This window comes from Microtus oregoni, unplaced genomic scaffold (genome assembly GCF_018167655.1).
Source record: "Microtus oregoni isolate MIOR12 unplaced genomic scaffold, Mior012 000040F_ref0000088, whole genome shotgun sequence".
NCBI lineage: Eukaryota > Metazoa > Chordata > Mammalia > Rodentia > Cricetidae > Microtus > Microtus oregoni.
This window is the reverse complement of record NW_024543207.1, coordinates 11,042,581-11,065,440: the sequence shown is the minus strand read 5'-3', so window position 1 is coordinate 11,065,440 and position 22,860 is coordinate 11,042,581. Positions and strand designations below refer to the sequence as shown.

Sequence of the window (22,860 nt, the reverse complement as noted above, 5' to 3'; positions counted from 1 at the left end):
AACTATTTGTTAAGGTTGAGTTACTGATTGAGTACAGTGTTGACTTTCTTGAGTGATGTCTTTCCGGTAGTGCCTGTGAGCTCTGATTTAATTTGTTTATAGCAGAGACATCATATAAAGATGTAATAATGAAAGAATATGTCTTCTAGACTTTTATGACAGCATTATTTCATTTATGTTTTCTTCAAATTTAGTTTTGGTAAAATTATGGTTAGTAACTTCTATTCCATTTTCTGTAATTTATTTATGAAAACTGTTTTTACAGACAAAATTATCTTGTTTCCAAATCCATATTTCATTGGTTTCCATAGTAGCTAATTGACTTAATTAAATCAGTAATAAAGCTAATAAGTTCAACTTAGATAAAAAGATTTGCAAATAAACACGACTGGCTTTTACAAACATTGGGTTCCCTGGCTCCATCTGCAAACACACTTAACAAGCACCAAGGAGCTAATGAGTTAGCTGTGTTATTTTGTATATCAGAGGGAAGCCTGCTTGGTTCCTATTGTGAGGACACCTCAGATCTTGGTCAATGTTTACGGATGTGTTAGAAATGTTGCTGAACCCAAGAGGATTAAGTTGGGTTCCACTGAGAGCACATTCATTGTCTTATGTAGTTTGTAAATCTGACTGTGGATTTCAGGTTCAAACCCAGCGTCATTGCACTGTAGCACAAATAGCTACTAATACAATCTACATGGTTTGAGACACATGCAATACCTCTAAGCACCAAATATTTACCTCAATGATATACATGAAAGGCACGAAAGCCCTTGAGTTATTGCAATCATACATTGTGCAATCATAATAATTGTGGTGCTTGGGCATGTGTCTTTAACTGTTCATACCCAGCTTTATTCTGACCATCTTATTTGAATTGGCTTGTTGAAGTGGCCTTGCTGTCAGGAAAAGCCTTGGAAAGTGTAAATGCTTTGAGAATCAGGGCCAAGAGAGAACCGTGTACCTCGAAGACAATTCCATTCTCTGTTTCCCAAGAGTGCTGAGGACTGAACCTGAACAAGAGACTGCTGGTCAGAAACGAGAACAACTGGGAGTCTTGGAGAGCTTGCCGTTGTCCTGCACTGTGTCTGCTTCCAGGGAGTACAAAGCCTTGTCGGTGAGTCACGGGTTTGTTAGTAAATATTTATGTGGCTATTATTGGTTTGGCATTTAGGCCTGGCAATCGTCTAGCTGCAGTAAGTTTTAAAACAGAAGAGTTTACCAAAAGACTTAGCAGAAATAAGAATGAGGAAAGTAATTCCAGATGTAGGGTGATGGAAGGCTTTCTGGAGGCTGCCCTTGGGCCGGGCCTCAGAGAGCGAGCATGTGTTAGGAAGACAATGGAGCAAGGGAATTGACACTGGAGGCATGGAGTCCGAATTTCCTCAAGAGATGCTTGTGCCACTGAGCAACTGTTTGCTTTGTAGGATAATCGGGGCCTGGGGTCAAACATTTCAAAGTTTCTTATTCATTTTTTCCCTCCTACAATGCTCAGAACATGGGACAGCTCTTCCCAGCATAGATGTATATAGTCTCTTGTGATGGAGGAGGGTCATCTTTCTATCTGTTGATTTCATTGGTTAAGCAATAAAGAAACTGCTTGGCCCTCATAGGTTAAAACATAGGTGGGAGGAGTAAACAGAATAGAATGCTGGGAGAAAGAAGCTGAGTCAGAGAGTCGCCATGATTCTCCCACTCCAGGCAGACGCAGGTTAAGATCATTCCTGGTAAGCCAGCTCGTGGGCTACACAGATTATTAGAAATGGGCTAGTCCAGGTGCGAGAGTTAGCCGAGAAAAGGCTAGATATAATGGGCCAAGCGGTGTTTAAAAGAATACAGTTTCTGGGTAATTATTTCGGGGCATAAGCTAGATCTAGCCATGTGGGCAGCCAGGTGCCGGGGACGCAGCCCGCCGCTCCTATTTCAACACTCTTGGGGCCTAGATGTCTAGGAATTTCTGTTGGCTCCAGTCAAAAATGTGTGGCCACTGAGAATTCAAAATGTTTTGTAAGAACATGATGGTGGAGGGCTTAGAGCCAACCTTTATCACCTACTAATGTTGTCGAATTATATTTGTCGATCTAAAATCGTAGAGAGAAAAAGCACTGGCAATTTAGGGAGTTGTTTTCAAGAGGTGAAGGTAGATTGGTTATTGGATTCCTACACACCCAGACTTTGTTGCTGAACATTGCACAGTTAGGTAGTTTTCTCACCATGGACGATGAACAGCTTCATCATTCGGAATTCAACAATGGAGCGGGTTTTATTGAGTGGAAAAGTGGAAAGAGACCCTTGCAAGTTCCTTCCATCCTCCAGGAAGGATGCTAAACATCTTCTGTGTGTGGAACATGATGTTCTTTGAGCTGAAGGCTTCTAGCAATGGTTAGGGCAATGACAATTATAGTAATAAGCTAACCTTTATTAATTATGGACTGAACTGAGTTGTTTTTATGTCAATTAAGTTATTGTCCTCATTTTATAGATGGGTAACCTGAGAGTTAATGAGTTTTTAACCTCAATTAAGTTTATACATTTAGCCTGCTGCCGCGTTGCTAGACCATTTTCAATGAGTATATATACACTCCCATTATTTCCTTAGTATTAACTAAATACTTCTAGTCAAGATTTCAGAGTAATTGTTTTGTGTAGGTAAAGGTAAAGGGGGGAATTTTTCAAGGGGCTTTTAGACCAACTTTATAATGTATATTAGTCCGCAAAAGGTGATTAACTGGGTGCTTTAATTGGTGTGTAGCTGTTACAAATCTAAGCAGAAAAAGAGTGTACATATCCACACCCAAATATTTGATTGCTTAAACAGGATCTCACAGTAACTCAGGCTGGCCTTGAACTCACAGCAGTCCTCTTGCTTCAAACTTCACAAGTGCTAGGGTTACAGACATGGGTTACCATGCCTAGTAAATGTAAATACATGCTATGAATGGGAAAGAAATCCACCAGATGCTGAGGAAGAAGGAGCAGCACACATGCTGGTTATTTACACAAAGCTAAGTGTATTTTTAGAAAAAAAATCCTTCCCCACAGTCTAAGGTGGCATTTGGTCCCACTGAGCTATGACAAACTAAGGCAAGGAAGAAAAATCCCCACCCTTGAGGAAGCTTGCTGGTCACAACATCCTGGAGCGCTCCAGGGTGCAGAGCAGAGTCACAGCCTTCTCACCTGGGCTGGCATGAGGCTCTCTCATGGCTCATTTGCCACCCCCTTTTAAATGCAAAGAAAACAAACTGGGCTGACTTAAGATAAAAAAACCATTCATGTTGACCAACGGTTTTTGATGTGAATACACCATCAACTGCCTTTGTCTACAAAGGTGAAAATGACACTTTCTGAGCATTTTACAAGGAGAATGTAAGGGAGACAGCTGAAACAAAAGCAGAACTGTCAAGGATTCAATAGAAAGGGGCTTTGTTCTTCATTGATTCACTCACTACTCTTGCAACACTGAAGGCTAGACACTATGTATGCTACGTACGCTCTCTGATAGGGCAGTGTTTAGACCTTTCAGGTCTCTGCTCTTGGGGAGTTTACTGTGGCGTAAAGAGAGAGAGGAGTCAGATGTAGTCAAGAGAAGATATCTAAAAAAATATTACATGTAATATTAAATATTAAAGTTTCACAAACACTTTAATCTAGAGCTGAGTTTCTAGAAGGAAGTGTCACACAAGATGCAAGCCCAGATCTGAAATATGAGTCAAGGTTAGTTAGGAAAAGGGCAGTGGGAAAAGGGTGGGTGGAACTGTTCTGGGGGAAGAATATTAATTTGGAACAGGGCTTGGAATTTGTTGCTAGAAATCACCAGAATTTAACTCTAATAGCTAGCCTGTTGTGTTCCTTCTATATACCTAGTTATGTGTTGACAGTTGTTCTCCTTACTCCTTTATTTGACTTTTGCAAGGTACATGTTATATGCACATAAGAAAACAAAAAAGCCTAGGAAAATTAAGTGAGGGGGAGAAGTGGGAACAGAATTTAAGTCTGAATTATGCATATTGAGGAAGGAGAGCAGAAGAGTTGGTGATGGTGGGGGCTCTTCCTTCCTTTCTTTCTTTTTTTAAATGATGTTGCCCTTTTTTAAAGATTTTATTTATTAAGTATACAGTGTTCTGCAAGAAGAGGCACCAGAACCCATTATAGATGGTTGTGAACCACCATGTGCTTGCTGGGAATTGAACTCAGGACCTCTGGAAGAGCAGCCAGTGCTCTCAACCTCTGAGCCATCTCTCCAGCCCCAGGGGGCTCTTCATTTCAAACAGTCTTATTGGTCTCTTCTCAGGATCCATATGCCCAGGACTGTCAGTCAAGCTACGTGGCAAGTCCATCTGTCCCTGGAGCCTGGGACTCTAGCAGGTGATGCCAAAAGAAGAAAGACTCTCGAACTGTTCCCTCTAAAGCTCTGCTGGTCATTTTAGTTATTATAACGTCATAGACCTGGGTAGATCAGATGGCGAATATTCCTTCTTGGTATTTGTAGTGGCGGCAGCTTGAGATCAGGGCGCCAGCACGGTCACTTTCTGGTGCGCATCTCCGTGTTTTGCAGGTAACTGTCTTCTTGTCATGTTGTCTTCTTTTCCTGTGGAAAACACACAGAGAAGCAAACTGCCTCCTGAATCACTCAGCAATGCTCTCACCCTATAATATGGGCTTTGAGACTCACCCTCACTTTGAGACTGACTTTGGTGTGCATGCAGAAGTTAGGTGTGATGATGATTTACACTATGAAGGAAGTATATGGGACTGTCATAGTACAGTGAAGCATTCCCACCAGGGACTGATGGAAGTTAAGCCTAGCTTGACCCTAAATATGCAGACTTCTGTTTTAATTTGCTTTTTATCAACATACTAATAATTAGATTTCATTGCTGTCTTTTTAAAGCAAAAATTTGTTGTTGTTTCTCTTCTCTTACTTCTTCCCTGTTCCTCCTACTCCTTTGCCCCACACCCCAGGAATCCCATTTTCACTTTCATGTCATCTGTGCTCTTATCCATCCCCTGCCACTTCCCTAACTCACCCTGTGTTTCTCTCGTGGTCTCCTATCGAGTGTTACAGCCTGTAGCCCATTCACCCCCCTTATTTACATACACACAGATGTTAAAGTTAAGGTATGCAAAGAAGAGAGAACATGTATGTGTTTTGTGTCTTTCTGGGTCTGGGTCTCCTAACTTAATATAGTATTTTCCAGGTCTGTCCATTCTCCTGAGCATTTCCTAATTTCATCTTTCTCCACAGCCCAAGTAAATTTCCACCATGTATATACACCACAGTTTCCCTTGCCCATTCTTCTTGCTTGACACTCAGCCTGGTTCTATTTTCTTGATATTATGAATAACAGAATAGTAAACATGGATGAAGACATAAGAACTTCTAAGTCCTAGAAGAAAGAGACTTGCAGGTAGGTGTCTTACTGCTCAGGGCCTCTGGCCTCCACAGACTAGCGCTCATGGTGCTTGAAGATGTTTATGGAGTCAGGGTTGCTGAGGGCCATCTTCTGAACTCTGTAGCATTTCCTGTTGGGAAGAGGGCTTGTTGAACACAGAGTTCTTGCACGACTGATAAATGGGCTTTGGCATGGTCTAACCTAGCAAGATCAGTAGGGAGTCGCTCTCTCTACCATCTTTTACCCCAGAAAACCTTTGCCTTGTTTGGTCTGGATGATGAGGTCCAAAAGCAAATTCCGGGAAGTTATGTTGCTCTTGGCTCTGTGAGAAGGGCTCATCAACAAGCCGGTTCCAAACCCGATGGATTCTCTTAACCCTTCTCCTAGAAAGGAATCACTCAAGACACTCTGACCTGAATGCAAGGCATATTGTGCTCCTCGTGGATCAGAGGTCAAGCACACCAGATTTATATGTCTCAGTGAACACAGAGACAAAGACAGGTTGATGGCGTCCTCTAAAAGAAGCCATTCTGGACTGTGGCCAATGCAGTGTGAAACCAAGGGGAGGTGAAAATATAATTATTAATGTCAGAGGTATGCTCTAAGGAATGTGTCACTATGTGACTTAGTCATTGTGTGGCCATCTTGGGGTGCTTATGCAAACCTAGATGGTGGGGGTTAGTGACTCATTATGGCCTTTGATGCCATCAAGAAACATCACAGGCACCACCATATCGGTCAGTGGTATACAGAATACTGGCTTACCTTGCATTTGTTTTAATAAGAGGAGAAAAGGTACCCTCTAAAATAGCACAGTACAGTAACACACAAATGGATACATAGTCATTTAAGATCATTATCAAGTACCACCCACCAAATACAATTGCATCTGCATTTGCCTGATGTGCCTGGTGGCAGCGTGCCTGTCACCACGAGCATCACCGTGAGTATGTGAGTAATACCTTGCCCTATCAGGTTATGATAGCAGCAGTGGCCCTCAGGAGATAAGCATTTCCCAGCCCCACCGCAATCTCTGGGATCACCAACTTTTATGTGGTCGGTCATTGACTCAATGTTCCTGGTACATGACAAGACTTTATCATTCAATGGAGCGATAAGATAACACAGTTGATCTTTCTGTTTTGCGTCCTTTGTAGGCTGCAGGCTTGTTCTATGGGAAAGTGATATGATTTATATTAAGTCCCTGACTGTGATGTTAACTTTTAAAATGAGCACAGGTGGGAGAATAGCAGCAAGAGACAGTCTTCAGTGTGCTTAGATTATGTTGCCTCCTTTCTGAACAGTGAGACTTTTCAAACCTTACAATTGCTAACTTACAAACTTAAAGGTGAAGTTAGGAATGGAGACAAATGCCTGTAATCCCGGTACCCAAGAGGCTGAGGCAGGAGAATCCCAAGTTTGAGGCCAGTGTGGATTATGTAAAAAGACCCTGTCTCAAATATAAAACAGACTAAGCTGGCTGTGGGGGAGGCGGAGACAGATGAATGTCCATGAGTTTGAGGCCAGCCTGGTCTACATAGTAAGTTCCAGGCCAGCCAAAGTGAGACCCTGTCTCAAAATAAGAACAAAGGAACAAACAACTCCCCCCCTCAAAACAAAACCAGAAAAAAAGGCAAAATAAACCATATTTTTAAAACAATAAAAATAAAGCAAAGCTGAAACTGAAATAGGCTTATCTAGGAACCTCATCTCCATTCCACAAATCTTAAGTCTTTGCATTAAAGAGAAAGAAAATGGGCAGTAAGTTAACACTTTCTCTTTAGGCAACTCTAAACAGTAGTATCTTTAATAACCATCAACATTAGTAACCCCAAAACAATGCCGGCCCTGGAACAGGAGCCAGTGTTGTGTTCTAATTGCTATTTGGAATCAGTACAATCTGAAGCCATACATCATTATGGGATACTTCTATGAGCCTGACTTGTGACTGTTCCACTCTTTCAGGACAGCTCCAGATTTGTCAATGACTACAAGACAGTGGTGTTGTCTCCAGAACATTTATGAAGCAGTGACTAAAACAAGGCTGTTCTGCCACGGTGTGCTCAATAAGATCAGAGTATACTCAAGCATTTCTTACCTAAAGGAGCTGTCTAGCTGGATGAGCATTTGTAGGCTTCATTATTTTTCTTAAGAAGATACTGAATGGAAAGGTGTATTATGCTCTCTGGCTCCTCAAACGTTGATAGTTGGACATACTAGGCTGTGCCTGTGTGCTTGACAATCAATGAGGAGGTATTATAGTGCAAGGGGAGACTATAAAAGTAAGCCATGAAATCCACAAGAAACCTAGACAGACATTGAAGCTACCAAAGAAGGGTAAGTCTTGGGGAGCCCTCTCTAGAGCTTTCTGCAGCACTAACTTGTTTAATAAACAAGCTGGGGACAGAGCTGAGTAACAGATGTTGTTGGTAGGCTCCCTATGTCATTCATATGGGCTGTTGTGACTTTAGAAGGACATGTTTCCATCTAAGGATATACTGTTTGATGTTTTCTGGGTAAATGTAAGATTACTTTTTTTTTTTTTTGGCCAATAGCATGTTCTCATTTAGTTCCTTGCTTCCCTCCCCCTCAGTTTCCAATAAGGGGTCCCTTTTATTTGATTAAAGTATCAGTGTCTATCTGAGGTTGGAGCCTCTCTCAGGGAAGGCATCTCTTCTGAGCAATGGACTGGGAATTGTCATCTGAGACAATATCTATTTTCCAGAAGCCATTAGTTTCCAACAAACTGTTCAAATATATGTTTAGCTTTGCTTTAATGTAGGAGAATGGAATAGTTCTTATTGTTAAAAAATTCACAGCTTTATAATCAGTGTTGGTCAGCTTTTGCCAACTTAGCTCAAACCTAGACACACCTGAAAGAAGAAATCTCAAGTGAGGAATTGCCTCCATCAGATTGGCTTGTGGGCCATCCCAGGAAGGGGGACCTGGCCTATGCATAAAAGCAGGCTGAGCAAGCCAAGGAAGCAAGTCAATCAACTGCATCCCTCTATGGTCTCCGCTTCAGTTCCTGCCTTTAGGTTCCTGCCTCGAGTTCCTGTCTTCGCATCCTTGGATAATGGACTATAACTTATGAGCCAAATGAAGCTTTTCCTCTCCCAAGTTGCTTTTTGTCAGTGTTTATCACAACAACACAGAAGGATGCTCAATCGTACCACAAGGACATGTTCTCAACTATGTTCATAGCAGCATTATTTGTCATAGCCAGAACCTGGAAACAACCTAAATGCCCCTTGACTGAAGAATGGATAAGGAAAATGTGGTACATTTACACAATGGAGTAAAAACACAGCAGAAAAAACAATGACATTTTGAAATTTGCAGGCAAATGGATAGATCTAGAAAACATCATATTGAATGAGGTAACCCAGACTCAGAGAGACAAATATATATATATATATATATATATAAATATATATATATATATATATATATATTCACTCATAAGTGACTTTTAGATATAAAGCAAAGAAAAACCAGCATACAATTCACAATCCCAGAGAACCTAGACAACAAAGAAGACCCTAAGAGAGACATACATAATCTTTATTTATTTATTTATTTATTTATTTATTTATTTTTTAAACTTTTTTTTCCAAATATTTTATTATTTATTATGTATACAATATTCTCTTTGTGTGTATGCCTGCAAGTCAGAAGACTCCATTACAGATGGTTGTGAGCCACCATGTGGTTGCTGGGAATTGAACTCAGGACCTTTGGAAGAGCAGGCAACGCTCTTAACCTCTGAGCCATCTCTCCAGCCCAACATAATACATAATCTAATCTACATGGGAAGTAGAAAAGACAAGATCTCCTGAGTAAAACGGGAGCATGGGGATCATGGGAGAGGGTAGAAGGGGAGAGGGGAGGAAGGAAAAGGAGTAGATAAAAGTATATAGCTCAATAAAAACAATTTTAAAAAAGAAAAAGACATAGTATTTTGATTCATAAATAGAAAGCCTAAGCGAGTATGTCACTTATCTACTATGAGATCCTGGAAGGGATTATTTATTCGGGGAATAAACAGTGAGCATCAAAATGAACAAAAGTCTCCATTGCTCCTTGAAGTTTGCCTAGGAGCTCTAGAGTTCTCTAGACCCTAAAAGGGAGTCCCATTTAAGCAGAGTGTTCTCTATAGGCCTGGAACAGACGGGTAGTGTACCTCTGGTCACATTTCCAGGACACACCCAAGTCATTCCTCTTACTCGGTCAGCCGAAGAGAAGCAGTCTTCAACTCAAGCGGAGTAAGAGCGCTTGAGGGGGAAGCAGAGCCATTTCTGCCCACAGTGGCTATTCCAGGCTTCTTATTTATCCATTCCACAAGTGTTTATTCAACACTTGCTGAGTCACCCTGCGATGGCTTCTGGGATCCAGAGGTGGAAAGGCAGGGTACCACCCTCCTGGAAATGATGAACTAGTGCGGAGACAGCTAGATACCTCTTCTTTCGTGTGAGTACCTATTGGGAGTGCTGTGGCCCAAGCTGGGGATTTGGGAGGCTTGGATTGGCATCCTGCTCACCAGCTCAAGCAGTTTGAGGGCTTTGCACCTCGACTTCCATGTTTGCAAAATGGGCATGAACAGTAGTCTTATCTCTCTCATGAGGCTAGGACGTGCTGTAGTGAGAATGTTGAGCAAACTCAAAACCGCAGAGGCTAAAAGCTGTCTCTCTTTAGCCTCAGGGAAGGAAAGAATCCAAGGACAGCTGTGGTCACTTTTCTCCTCTGAAAGTCTCCAGCATTAGGATGTAGGTCAATGAACTGCCTCATCTTTATCAGCAATCCTTGCTTGGGAGTGGAGGACTTTTACCTTTTTTTAAGTTTGAGGTAGGAGAAGCAAGATCACAGAGCGAGGAAGGGTCTTGGCTTGAGGATCAACATCCTCATCCCTTTGCTTCCCTTTGAAGTAATACAATGGACTTTTGATCCCGCCTCCTGGGGGAGGAGGTTGTGCAGAGCCAGCAAGGGTGCCCCCCCCCCCACTCTCGGCAACATTGCTACCTCCTCCCAAGCCCCAGGTTCCTCCTGGGAGCCATGAGATTAGATAAATCCACTCTCACCCATGGGTTGAAGAGAACAATCCCAAATCATGAGGACTGGCAAGAACAAGATGGAAACTTGAATTACCTTCCACTATCTAGACAGTCTGTCTGTTGTAGAAACAGAAGAACAAAGTAAATATGCTTTTGTTGTGTTGCCGCAGAGAAATTTAGAACAAGAAGACAGGAGAGAAAGAGGGAGAAAGAGGAAGACGAGAAAAAGAAAATGCAATATACATACGTACATGCATATATGTGTACATACAAATATAATAATACATGCGTGTATATTTATGTATATACACACATACATGTACACATATAAATTGATCTGATCATAAAGAGGCACAATATTGTTTGTGGGAAGTAAATTAAACTGGAGAGCATCATGTTAAGTGAAACCAAGCCAGCTCATAGAGGTATCTTCCACATGTTCTCTTTCATACAGTATTTTTTCTAAAGTTTTATTTTTATTTTTTGCACGTGTCTGTGTGAGAGTGTATGCCCCCATGTGCATAAGTACCTACAGAGGACAGAAGAGGATATCAGACACTTTGGAACCGGAGTTCCAGGCAGTTGGGAGCTGCTTGACACAGGTATAGGCGATCCTACTCAATCCTCTGCAAGAGGAGTATGTGTTCTTCATGCTGTGGTTTCTCTCCAGCCCAAGATGGACTCTTTTTAGGGTGTGCGACATGGAAGTAGCTAAAGGACTGTCAAGGATAAGGAATCAGGGTGGGGGTGGGGAATGGGATAGTATAATAGAAGAGGCGAACACTGCACGTCTTATGCATGTATGGGAATATCACAATGAAACACCGCACACTTACTATAGGTTAATATAAAAAGTCATACAGGCAGTCTGGAGGTTTCCTGGCCTGCTTAGGTCTCCAGACCAGGATAAGCTATTCCTCCAAGTCTCTGTATTTCCACTGCCACCCCAAGGAGCTGCTCATTCACTCTTAGTCACTTCTACTAGAGTTTTTGTGGGGGAAACAGTCCTACTTCAAATTTAGAGTATGCAAATCTCAAGGTATACAGCTTGGGGGGTCAGCTCTCAGTTCTGTATCTACAGACATCATCTTTGGCAAAGGGAAGAGATGATATGCACTCTGTAATTTGTACTACTTCACTTTTCAATGTGGTTATCAATACAACATCTTATTAGCACACATTTAAGTTAAAACTGTAGAATTTATGACCATTTTAAAAGCACATAAAAGAAACAGAAAGTAGGGTTGCTGTGATGGCTCAGTCAGAAAAAAGAACTTGCCTTGTAAGTGTACTTGGATTCCTAGCACCCCTTTAATGCTAAGGAGGCAAAATAGCCTGCCTGTAATTCTAGCTCTCCAGAGGGCATCACAGGATCCCTGAGGGAAGCTGGTTAGCTGGAAGATGAATTGATGAGCTCTGGGATTAAGTGTCAGTAAATTAGAGGGACAGTTATTGATGGAGGTACCAGAATCCAACCTCTGGCATTCATAGGCAGACAGACTGATAGACAGACAGACAGACAGACAGACAGACAGACACACACACACACACACACACACACACACACACACACACATTATTGGTAGGTGTGCCCTGCAAGCCTAGATCTTGTTGCATTTTTGAATTTGGAAAATGTGCAAATGTTTGCTCCTTTAGGAAACCAAAATACTCATGGTCTTGTGTATGTGTGTGTGTGTGTGTGTGTATTCATGTGTATTCACGTGGAAGGCAGAGGTTGATGTTAAGTGTCTTCCTCTATCACTTCTTCACCTAATACTTTTTTAGGCAGGGTCTCTCTTTAAATGCAGAACACACCATTTTGGCTCCACTGGCCGCCCAGAGACACCCTGGAATCCTTCTGCCCCTGCCCTTCCCATGTGCTGGGGTTACAGCTGCCGTGCCCATGTGCCCTGTCTTTACATGTGTGCTGGGGATAAGAACTCAGGTTCTCATGCCTGTGCAGACAAAGCTTTACCATTGAGTCCTTTCCTCAATCTGCTTCATTTAAAGCAAAAAAAAATTAATTTTCATCGTTTTCAGCATCATCCCAGGGGCTTCCTGCATTCACAAAGCTGCACAGCATCACGACCAAGCACCATGCAGTCATTTTTCAAGAGCTTCGGGCATGCAACCATGAGTGAGGGGCCACTTGGGTGTGTGTGTGTGTGTGTGTGTTTGTGACAGCTGCTAGAGTCACATTGACACTGTGGTCCACCATTAAGACTCTAGCCCACACAATTTCCAATTTGGATTAATATCTTAAATTTAAACATCACTTTCTCTTAAAAATTCCCCTTGGAATACTGGACTGTCCTTTCTTAGTTGTGTTTCCAGAAGACTCACAGCCCAAGGGACACGGGGAGTTGAAATCTCCCAACACAGCCTGATCTCTGTAATGTTTTCAAGGCTTTAATTAGCTCCTTACCCTAGTTTCTGTGGCTAGTGTCTTGTTGGCACCTTGAGATCATTCCAGCGACCTGAAATCTCATCAGGTTTGTTCTAAGGAAAATGAGAGCAATATTCCCATCAGCTTCTCATTGTTTCCTCGTTTTGTTTTGGTTAGAACAGAAATATCGAGAGAATCAGCTATTGTTCCCCTTATGTGAAAAAGCCATCATTCCGCAAAAGATTACTTTTCCTTGTGAAAATCTTCATAATTATCATTTGTGTTGACAGATAATGAGGTGGGAGCACAGAGAACTTAGCTGGGACTCTAGCAGGCAATGGCTTCCAGTGCCCACCACTAATCACCGGAAGGCAGTGCTCAGCAGGCAGTGGTCTCCAGAGTCCACCCCTAAGCACTGGGGACCAGTGCCCAGCAGGCAGTGGTCTCCAGAGTCCACCCTTACACACACACACACTGGAAGCAGCCCCTTCAGGCTAATCAGTGGTTCTTCTCCTCCTGTGATGATTCCTTTCAGAACTCCTAGTCCAACAGGAAAATTAGTGTGACAGAGAAGAACGGCACAAATGAACTGGGAAAAGAAGGCTGAGTTTGGTTTCTAGTTCTTTTTCAGTCTCCCTCTGTGAAGTGGATATATGGGATAGCTCTGGGTACCAAGAAATGATACACATGGAGAAATTAGCATAAAGAAGTCAAAACACATTAGTACTTGTTGTATATGAAGTGTTTCCCCAATGTTCTTGTATTGAACATTTGATCCTCGATGCCGGGGTGAGGCTTCTGGGAATTGAAGGGATCATGAGTTTCTCGCTTTGTCAGTGGTATATTCGTGATCTGACGGCGCTGTTTGGAAAGTGGTGGCAATGCTGGGCAGAAGTGGATCCCTGAGTGAACCACATGCTTTTGAAGGATGCATTCTGTCCTCTACCCCTTCCTCTCTGTCCGTCTGCTTCTGGCTGCCACAAGGTAAGGATTTTTTCTCCACTGTGTCCTGCTGTCATATCGAGCCTCATCTCAGGCCAACAGCAATGGATTCAGTCAATCCTAGACTGAGACCTCCAAATTTACCATGGACCATAGCTTTAAATGGTTTCTCCCAGATATTTTGTCATGGCAAAAACAAACAACCAAACAAACCAAAACCCAAAATTCTGGCTAACACAATTTCCTGTTGCTGTGTGAAGGTAGATGGGACTGAGTGCCAGGAGTCTTAGACAGCCAGTGAGCAAACTTTCTTATACTGTAATTCTCTCTATATACAATAGAAACAACCATACATACATTTCAGGGTAAATGATGGGGTACATAGGACATTATCTGACAGATTACAGAGCCTGAAGAAACAGAAGTCTTCATCAATATTAGCTACAGGAAACCCAAAGTTCTGTATATAAGCACTATTTTATAAAGGAGATTTTCCCTGTCATTAAGCAAAGGATAAAATAAGAGCCCAAGTTCCATATCTAAGCCAGGGATAACCCTCTTGACCAAATCCCTTCAAGTGGTTTATCCATTCCTAAAGCCCCCTGAATATATAGCATTTCCCAAAGTCCTGTTATCACCACCACTAAAGCCACCATCATTCTAGCAGGGGAAACAGCAAACACTAGAACCAGTCAACCAAATTCCAGGCTGCTTACGTGAGCCTGGCCAGGATGGAGCCAGGGGTGGGAAGTACAGCATGCAGAAGCCATGCTGTGGACGTCAACGGAACTGCGGATGAGCATCACAGACGCGTGCTTGCTGAAGGTGGCCATGCTGCCGGCCTCTATTTATACCGTGTCTGTGTGGGGACATGATCTGGAAGGCGCCCTGCTGAGCATGAGAGAGTTTGCAAGACAGTCCTGAAATCTGCAGGAAAGCATGCTCGATACTCTCACACAGGACCACAAAGCAAAAGGTCGCATTCCAATTCAAAGTCACTGAAAGCGAACAAGCCGAGGAACACTAAGGGTGAAATAACAGATTGTAGGCCAGTTAGAAGCTCGAGTTGTAGTACTGTGGGTGAGTCAGGGAAAATCCCCAAATAGCAGCCTGGATTAAGATTTCTTTCTATTATTTTTCCCCAGGTGATGTGATGTTATGTTAAAACAATGACTTCCACATCCTGCTGTACCAAGCGTTAAAAATAGCACTTGGAGTTTTTGTTAGCAGCTTTCTTGGGCATCGGCTTCAGTACTAACCACCTTTGTACACAGAACCGCTTTGGTTAGGAAAAGGGAAGTTGAAAGGCACAAAGAGTGGTAAAAATCATACAGGAAGAAAACCAATCACACAGGAAGAAAACCATGGCAGCTTAACGTTGACCACCAGGAACATTCGAAGACTTCTCTGGTGTTATTCCTCTTCTGCCCAGCGCTTTCACAAAACTGTACACAGTTCCCATACTGACTCTGTTGTAGACGTGGAGAAGAGGCTGGAGAGCGAGAGCTCCCCTTGGGGCCTAGGCCTGCAGTTTGCTGGGTGGCCTTGAGCATGCTAAGTAAAAGCTGTTTGATTAGGTCGTAGGACTGACGCTAGGCATCGCAGATACAACCACAACCTCCAACTCCTGAAACCACTTTCATCGCGAAGGTATTGCTAGCGTGGTCCGTTTTCTGGATGTTTCATTTCCGTCTGAGAAAAAAACTCTAAACTTCACTGTGCAGTCTGTCGAGCAACCCACCAACATCTTCCCATGTCCGGGACTAATTTGCTGCTGCTAGTGTAGCATGTGTAGTGGGAAGAGGTTCTTCAAGTGTGGTTTCTGCACCAGCAGCATCAGTACCACTGGAGAATGTGTAGACTAGCATATTCACACAGACCTGCGGGTCCTAGAGCCGCTAGGACTGCTTTCCAGGGGCTTCGGGTTTGACACGGATGGTTTATTTTTAAAATTTGGAAATTTTATTCTATCACTCCAATGAATCAAAATTCTGTGTAAAGCCCGACGAAGAAACTCTGCCACTGATTTTCTTCTTATACTCTCCGATACAGCTCGGACATCTGGAGTCACCTATCATAGTAGATCTTTAACAGGGCGATCCCGCAAACTGCCTTTCCCACACCTTTAAAATGTTCTGTTCCAGTACAGAGTTTAAAAGCCTTAACAAAGGAGGAGATTAAAGTGCCCTCATGTGGTATGCAGACACGTGGATCTATAGATTATTTATAGTCCTTGCTCAGTGAGTAATGAGATCAGCTGCAGGACTGAGAGATACATCTGGTCAAACAGAGATTAGTGAAATCACAGGTAGACTCGTCCCTTCTCCAGCAGAGCATGAGAACTTGAATGTGTGTGTCCGTAAGGTCAGCTGACTTTGGCGGGTCTTGTTGGTTGAAGAATGACCCAGTGTTTCCCAGAGCTGGGTGATACTCAGCAGAGCAGGGAGCCAGTTTAGCATTTGGCAGAATGGGGCTACTATTAACCAGGGTGGGTGGGAAAGCTTACACCACGGAGATGGGCAGACCCTGTAACTGAGGACTTACATACCTATGTAGATTTATGAGAACACGAGGTTCCTAAATGCCTATTGGCTGAGCTCATCTACTCAAGATTGAAGACTCATAATTGTGAGACTAGAAAGGTGTACTAGGGCTTAAGATCACACACTGCTCTGGCAGAGGCAGAGGACTGGAATTTGATTCCCAACATCCGTACCAGGCTGTCCACCACTGTCCATAACTCCAGCTCTACAGAGGGTCAGGGATCCAATACCCTGTTCTGGCCTCTATGAGCACCTTCTGTCACACAGCCATATAGACACACACATACATATCACATGTACATATCCACAAATGAAAATAAATCTTAAAAATGGAAAGGATCACACTGTGTGTGTCAGGTTGATATCCACACAGGGATAGAAGAGGACCTGCTGGGGGACTTCTTCGCGCAACCTGACTGCTGTTGGCTTTGCTCTGGCAATAAATCTTCTACCAGCTTCTGAACACTTCAGTACAGACCATCTAGGTATCTGCCAGTAACTCTTGTGTCCTGCTGGCCACCACCTGTTGCTACTGCCAAGAGGGAGGCCTAAAGAGTATCATAACTGGGAGGCTTGGCCACCTGTCGAACCCCTGGTCCATGCTTTGTCTCCTTCTTCTTGCAGTTAGCTCTCGTGCCAACTACAGGACCGTAGCTTTCAGTGAAAGGACTGTTTTCATTTGATTTAGAACATCACTGGCTCTGCTGCATCAGGTCTCCAGATGTGCTCCAGTCTCAGCTCAGGATTAGACTTAGGTCAAGTTCAAATGAGGACGCCTTCTTCTAATTAGTCCATAGGTGATTTATTGAGTTGCTATTTTTGTGATTTTTGCTTACGATATCCTCAAGACCTTTTTAAAAATAAAACAGAGATGCTGCAGACTCAGCTCAGAAATCCTGGCTTATTGGTTATAGTTGACCTGGGAATTTTAAATAAGTTCTGAAGAGTGATGGGCCATTAGATATCACTTCTGTGACTAAAAAACGCCACAAAATAGTTCATAATATCCTTTGGTTTTATTGCATTTTTTTTTTTTTTTTTTTTTTTTTTTTTTTTTTTTTTTAGTGCTGGGGATGGAACTCAGAGCCTCATGCACTGTAGACAAATGTTCACACAACATCCTTTTACAAATGTTGTATAGAAAAAGTCTTCCGGTGCCCAAATCAGAGAGAAGCAGAAACCTGTCTGTTGAGTACACAAGTTAATTCTGTGTCTGCTGGCGACCGGGTCTGAGAGTGTCAGGATGTCAATCAATGGGAAACTACTGCCTTCATTAGTTAGCATCAGATGCATGAACAGAAGTGTTAGTCTACAAGCACACTGCTGAGAGGAATCCGTGCTGCTGCATAATGTCATTCTATGATTTCTTGATTACAACATGATATTCTTGCTCACTCTTCTGTGATAGGACATTGGGAAGTTCTAACGTTTCTATTCCTTTAAAAAAGATTTAATTTGTGTGTGTGTGCATGCGTGTGTGTGTGTGTGTGTGTGTGTGTGCCCTTGGAGGCTAGAAAAGGACACTGAATTCCCTGGAGCTGGAGTTACAGCCAGTTGTGAGCAGCCTGATGTGGGTGCTGGGAGCTGAACTCTGGTCTACTGGAAGAGGAGGGACAAATGGTCTTAGCCACCGCGCCATCTTTCAGGTCCTGTAATTTTTATCCTTAAGCTCTTACGCATACGTGTTTCTATGTCTCTCAGCATACATCAGCCGTACTTCTTAAGGACAGCATATTTTAAGCAGAACTCCTAAGTCCATTTCACTTGCTGTCTTTCCGGGGGTACACATCGGCAACTGGATTGTGCACAGCATTCCACGTCGCTGGTTAAGAGCAGATGCTACGTACACGCGCCAGCTATGAAACTCACACTTTTTTTGAGGAGAAGTTAAACACTCTTGATTTTATAGTTTTGTGCAATATAAGAAAAATCAACAAAATTCACTAAAATTTGACTTTTTAAATTTATTTGGGGGTATGTTTTTCTATTGTTCATCACCTTATTATTTTTTATTTTCAAATTATTATTATATTTTGAGATAGGATCTTATCGTGTAGCCCTGACTAGGCTTCAGCTCCCTAGGTAGATCAGGCTATCTAATTTACAGAGTTCCATCTCCCTGCCTCTGTCTCCGAGTGTGAGGGATAAATGTATGTGCCACCACATCTGTCTGCCTATGATGAAAGATCTGCTGTAGATTGCTTGGGTTTGAACTAATCCTGGGAGATTTCCAATGTTTGATGTCTGGCGCTCCATTCCTTAGCTGGGCAGCCTGTTATTTGGGAAGGCTTTGGTCAGTAACAACAAGTTAGTGAGTCAACTCGAATGAGCCTCCCTTTTCCTACCAAGTGCCTAACCTAATATAGAACAGAACACTCACTTCCTCCATCTGGAAGCTGCTTTTTCTCTTGCTGGATGCTGTTTTCAAAACACTGTGAGCGTACGCCTCTGGAACTGGTTGCAGCTCCAAGTGCAACAGCGGGTTTCAAGTGAGATTATTGCCAAGTAAGCTGGGAGCCTAGAGAGAAGAAGTCAAGACGGATCTCTGGGAGAAACCAATGCCTAGAGGTCCTATGTCCATAGCACTTGTCACAGATTCTCTCTCTGTCTAAAAGATTGTCTAGGGGCAATTTCTAATAAATTCACATATCTTAATGTTTCTCTCTGAGGCAGGAAGTGATATGTTTGTTTCCTGGCTATACAGCTGGGCTTTTAACTTCAAAGTCCAGGATAGAGTCTCAAATAGTCCATTTTCAAAACCATTTTGTTCACATATGTTTGTGTTTGACTTTAACGGGAAATTTTCTGTGTGTTCCTTGTACAACAAACAAAGAAACAACAATGACAACAAAAGCCACCACCCCCCCCCAAACAAAAAAACTCTGTGCTTGTGGTGATTTTGAGTGAGATGTACCCCATAGTCTTGGGCATTTGAATACCTGGTCCCCAGCTGGTGGCACTGTTTGGGGAGCTTAGGAGATGTGGTCTTATTGGAAGAAGTGTGTCAATGGGTGCAGGTTGTGAGGTTTTAAAAGCCATATATCTCCTAGTTTACTCTTTTTGTTTTCTGCTTTTGGTTAAAAATGTGAGCTCTCAGTTTAATGCCCCGTCATGTCTGCTTCCCTGCTGTGACGGTGGTGGGCCCTTAGCCTTAGCACTGAACTGTCTGCCCAGACAAGTCCTTCCTTCTATAGTCGTTATGGTCATGGTGTTCGTTGGAGCAATAGAAAAGTGTGCAAGACAGTGCGAGTGCTATAACTATACCTTCATTTGTAATTAGGAGATCATGGTGTGCAAATCGTCTTAGCAGCCCCAAATCCAATGCTGTGTTTTAACTTCACCTCATGTACAAATCTGAGGGTATTGGAGGTATCTTTCCAACTCTGAAGTTCTATCCTACGATATCCCTTTTACTGTTCAGGTTAAAAACAAACTATCAGCCAAACCTACAACATTTTAAAAATATCATTTGGGTTGCACTGGGGAAGTTACCTAACAGTAGAGCGTTTGGCTAACACACACAAGGGCCCTGAGCTCAAATCTCAGCACTGGAAAAGAAAAATGAAATCAAAATAAAATTTAAATGTTGAAAGCTGGGGAAGGCAGCCTTCAGGGTGACAATGTATAATAATACACGGGCATGAAAATGTCATAATGAAACCCAGTTTTTGGTATGCTAACCATAAATTATTTTTAAATGTTCTAAGATAATTTTGAGGTGCTTGAGGGACTTGGTCATTGATTCTTATAAAATAAAAACTTGCTACAATATTATTATGAATTAAGAGATGTAGCATATATATTGGTATCACGTAAGTCAATGTCTGGAGCTAGAGAAACGGATCAGTGGTTACAAAATATTGCTGCTCCAGGGACCTAAGTTCAGTTCACGGCATGCATGTCGGGTGGCTCACAACCACCTGTGATCAAACTCCAGGACCCCAACACCCTCTTCCAGCCTCTGTAGGTACCCATACACAAACCACACACCCTCACAAACCCTACAAAAAAGAAAGTCAAAATCTATTTGTCAACCTGAATTAATTTTAGAAATATCTCATATTTTCTACACAAACCTTTAAAAACTGTTGATGCAATAAACAAAAGAGGAAAAATGAGACCTTTCTCTGTTAGTATTTATTTCTCAATTTGGTGATAGACACACATTTGTAAGGGCTGTTTTTTTTAAAATTTATTTTAAAATATCTATCTTTTCCCATTTTCATGTCAAATCCAGTTCCCACTCTTCGCCCCACCCTTGCTCCTCCACCTTCCCCTCTATCCCATCCCATCCACTCCTCAGAGAGGGTAAGACTTTCTATAAGGAGTAAACAAAGTCTAGCACATAGCTTTGAGGCAGGATCAAGACACCACCCCCCCACTATATCTAGACTGAGTAAGGTATCTCTCCAAAGAGAATGGGTTCCAAAAAGCCAGTACAAACACTAGGGATAAATCCTGGTGCCAGTGCCAGAGGCCCTAAAGTCTGCCCCAGAAGGCTGGGGTCTTAACAGGCAGAGATACATTAGAAGGAGCTTAATACCAGTAGATCTCTCTGCCAGCCACTTCACAGTGGGTTTCCTGATAAGTTCTGCTAAGGACTGGGACATTGCTACATTTTTTCTGTTGAGTTTATCAGTCAGGCGACTCTGTATCGGCACAGAAAGCTAACTGTGCATCACCCTTTAAGGCACACTCATAGGAAAGGCACATTCCACCTCCTACTATAGAGGTTTATAGACTGGAAGGAGCCAGTGAGCCCCATCACAGCAGGACTGCCTCTTGGGTCACCCACAAGGTCTCCCCGCAGGGCTGTGAGGTCATTTGCTTTGGGAGAGAGACCCTGTGATGTAGGTTATAGCTTGAGTTTCCTTGGAACACACTGGTCAGTTCAGGCTGTGTGGAGCATATTAATATGCTTACCTGGAGCAAAAAGCAAGTAAAGATCAAGTATAAATCAAAGTAAATCCAGTAAGGAAAAACTCCCCAACACTCTTGGCACCTTCCTAAGAGAGGGAAGTGTAGCAGCTGCCCAGGAACTGGACCCTCGTGGCTTCCAGGCCTTGGGAAATGTTGCTGCCATCGACAAATCTTCCCTCAAAGAGAAGGTGGTGCCATCCTAGATCTCCCTTCATGTACTCATTTATTCTATCTTCTCTCCATTCCAAACACTTCTCAGGACCACTGTACTCGAACAGACAGCTAACACAACACATTGCCTGGTTTTCTGCCCTATTGTTCTTCTCTTCAAATTGGAACTCTTTGAGTGAGGTAGAACAGAATGATACATCACACACCAGACACTGACTCGTAAGAAGATAGATGCATCCAATAAGTGTCCTAGAAATACGTGTGAAGAATGCTACTAGGCTGGAAAATTTAACACAATGCCTAGAATGTCTAGGAAGGCTGCCCAGGCCTGGTCTGCATGCTAAGGTGGAGCTGGAATGTCTGACTGGTGTTGTGGTTTGGAATCCAAGGCTCCACAGTGCTTCCTTTGGGTGGTGCAATGGTCTTCCACTGTTTGCTTCTCTCTGGCTGAGCTCCTCTCCACAAAAGGGAAACTTTATCATTTCAGCTACGCATGTTTGTGTGGATGGCTGTGTCTGTGTGTGTGTGTGTGTGTGTGTGTGTGTGTGTACATGTGTGTGCGTGTGAGCCAGAGGTTGCCATCTGGTGCCTTCTTCACCTTCCACTTCATTTTCTGAGACAGGGTCTCTACCGGAACCTGAATTTGGCTAGACCAGCTGACTGGCCAACAGGACACATGACCCTCTGCCTCTGTATTCCAAGAACTGGGGTTATGAGCATATCCTTAACACAACAATAATAACAATCACGTTTGAGTTTGAGGGATTGAACTCGGGTCTTCAGGCTTGCCTGGGGAACACTCCATGGACTGAGCCATCTCCGTAGCTCTTGGGTTTGTGTTTTTAATAAGTGTCTGTGACTGTTTTTTAAAGCTAGGTTCTAAAGCAAAAGCTGTTCCCAACTCAAGGAGCATACACATAGCTGGATGGATTTACATATCACTTTCGTGATGAATTAAGAAGAAATTGTTTTAATTGTTCTCTTGCTTTTGTTGACATGGGAAGGACAATGCAGGACACACATTCTTATTTGATGAAGCAAACGCTGTCAACAATAGCATGACCTCACTCCACAGGTTCACACACCAACAGGGGTGCCAAGTTTTGTTTCCAAGCTTTTGAGTTCTTGGGGCAGTGTGCACAACACGCACAACAATACCACTGGCAGTGTGGGAAAAGCTAACGGTGGTTATCAGATCTCAAAGGCCACAGATGAGAAAAACTCTTCTTTGTTCAGCACTTATTGGTAAGAGGGCATACAGCTATTAAACTTTGTGCATATGTGTGAATAGTGCTTGGCTTTCAAAGGCGCTTTTGTGTAGAAAGCTTGGGGACCTTTTCTACTAGGACAGTGGTTCTCAACCTTCCTGACTCTTTAATAGAGTTCCTCATGTTGTGCTGACTCTCAATCACAAAATTATTTCCATTGCTACATCACGACTGTAATTTTGC

At 42.8% G+C, this 22,860-nt stretch overlaps 1 long non-coding RNA gene across 1 annotated transcript in view; it reads left to right on the top strand.

The window, feature by feature from the left end:
- Positions 1–15,352: 15,352 nt before the first annotated feature.
- The window catches only part of LOC121433694, an 89,770-nt gene continuing 82,262 nt past the window's right edge, over positions 15,353–22,860 (top strand). The window contains exon 1 of the long non-coding RNA XR_005972347.1: positions 15,353–15,425. This is a non-coding gene — a long non-coding RNA (uncharacterized LOC121433694). The remainder of the gene's footprint in view (positions 15,426–22,860) is intronic.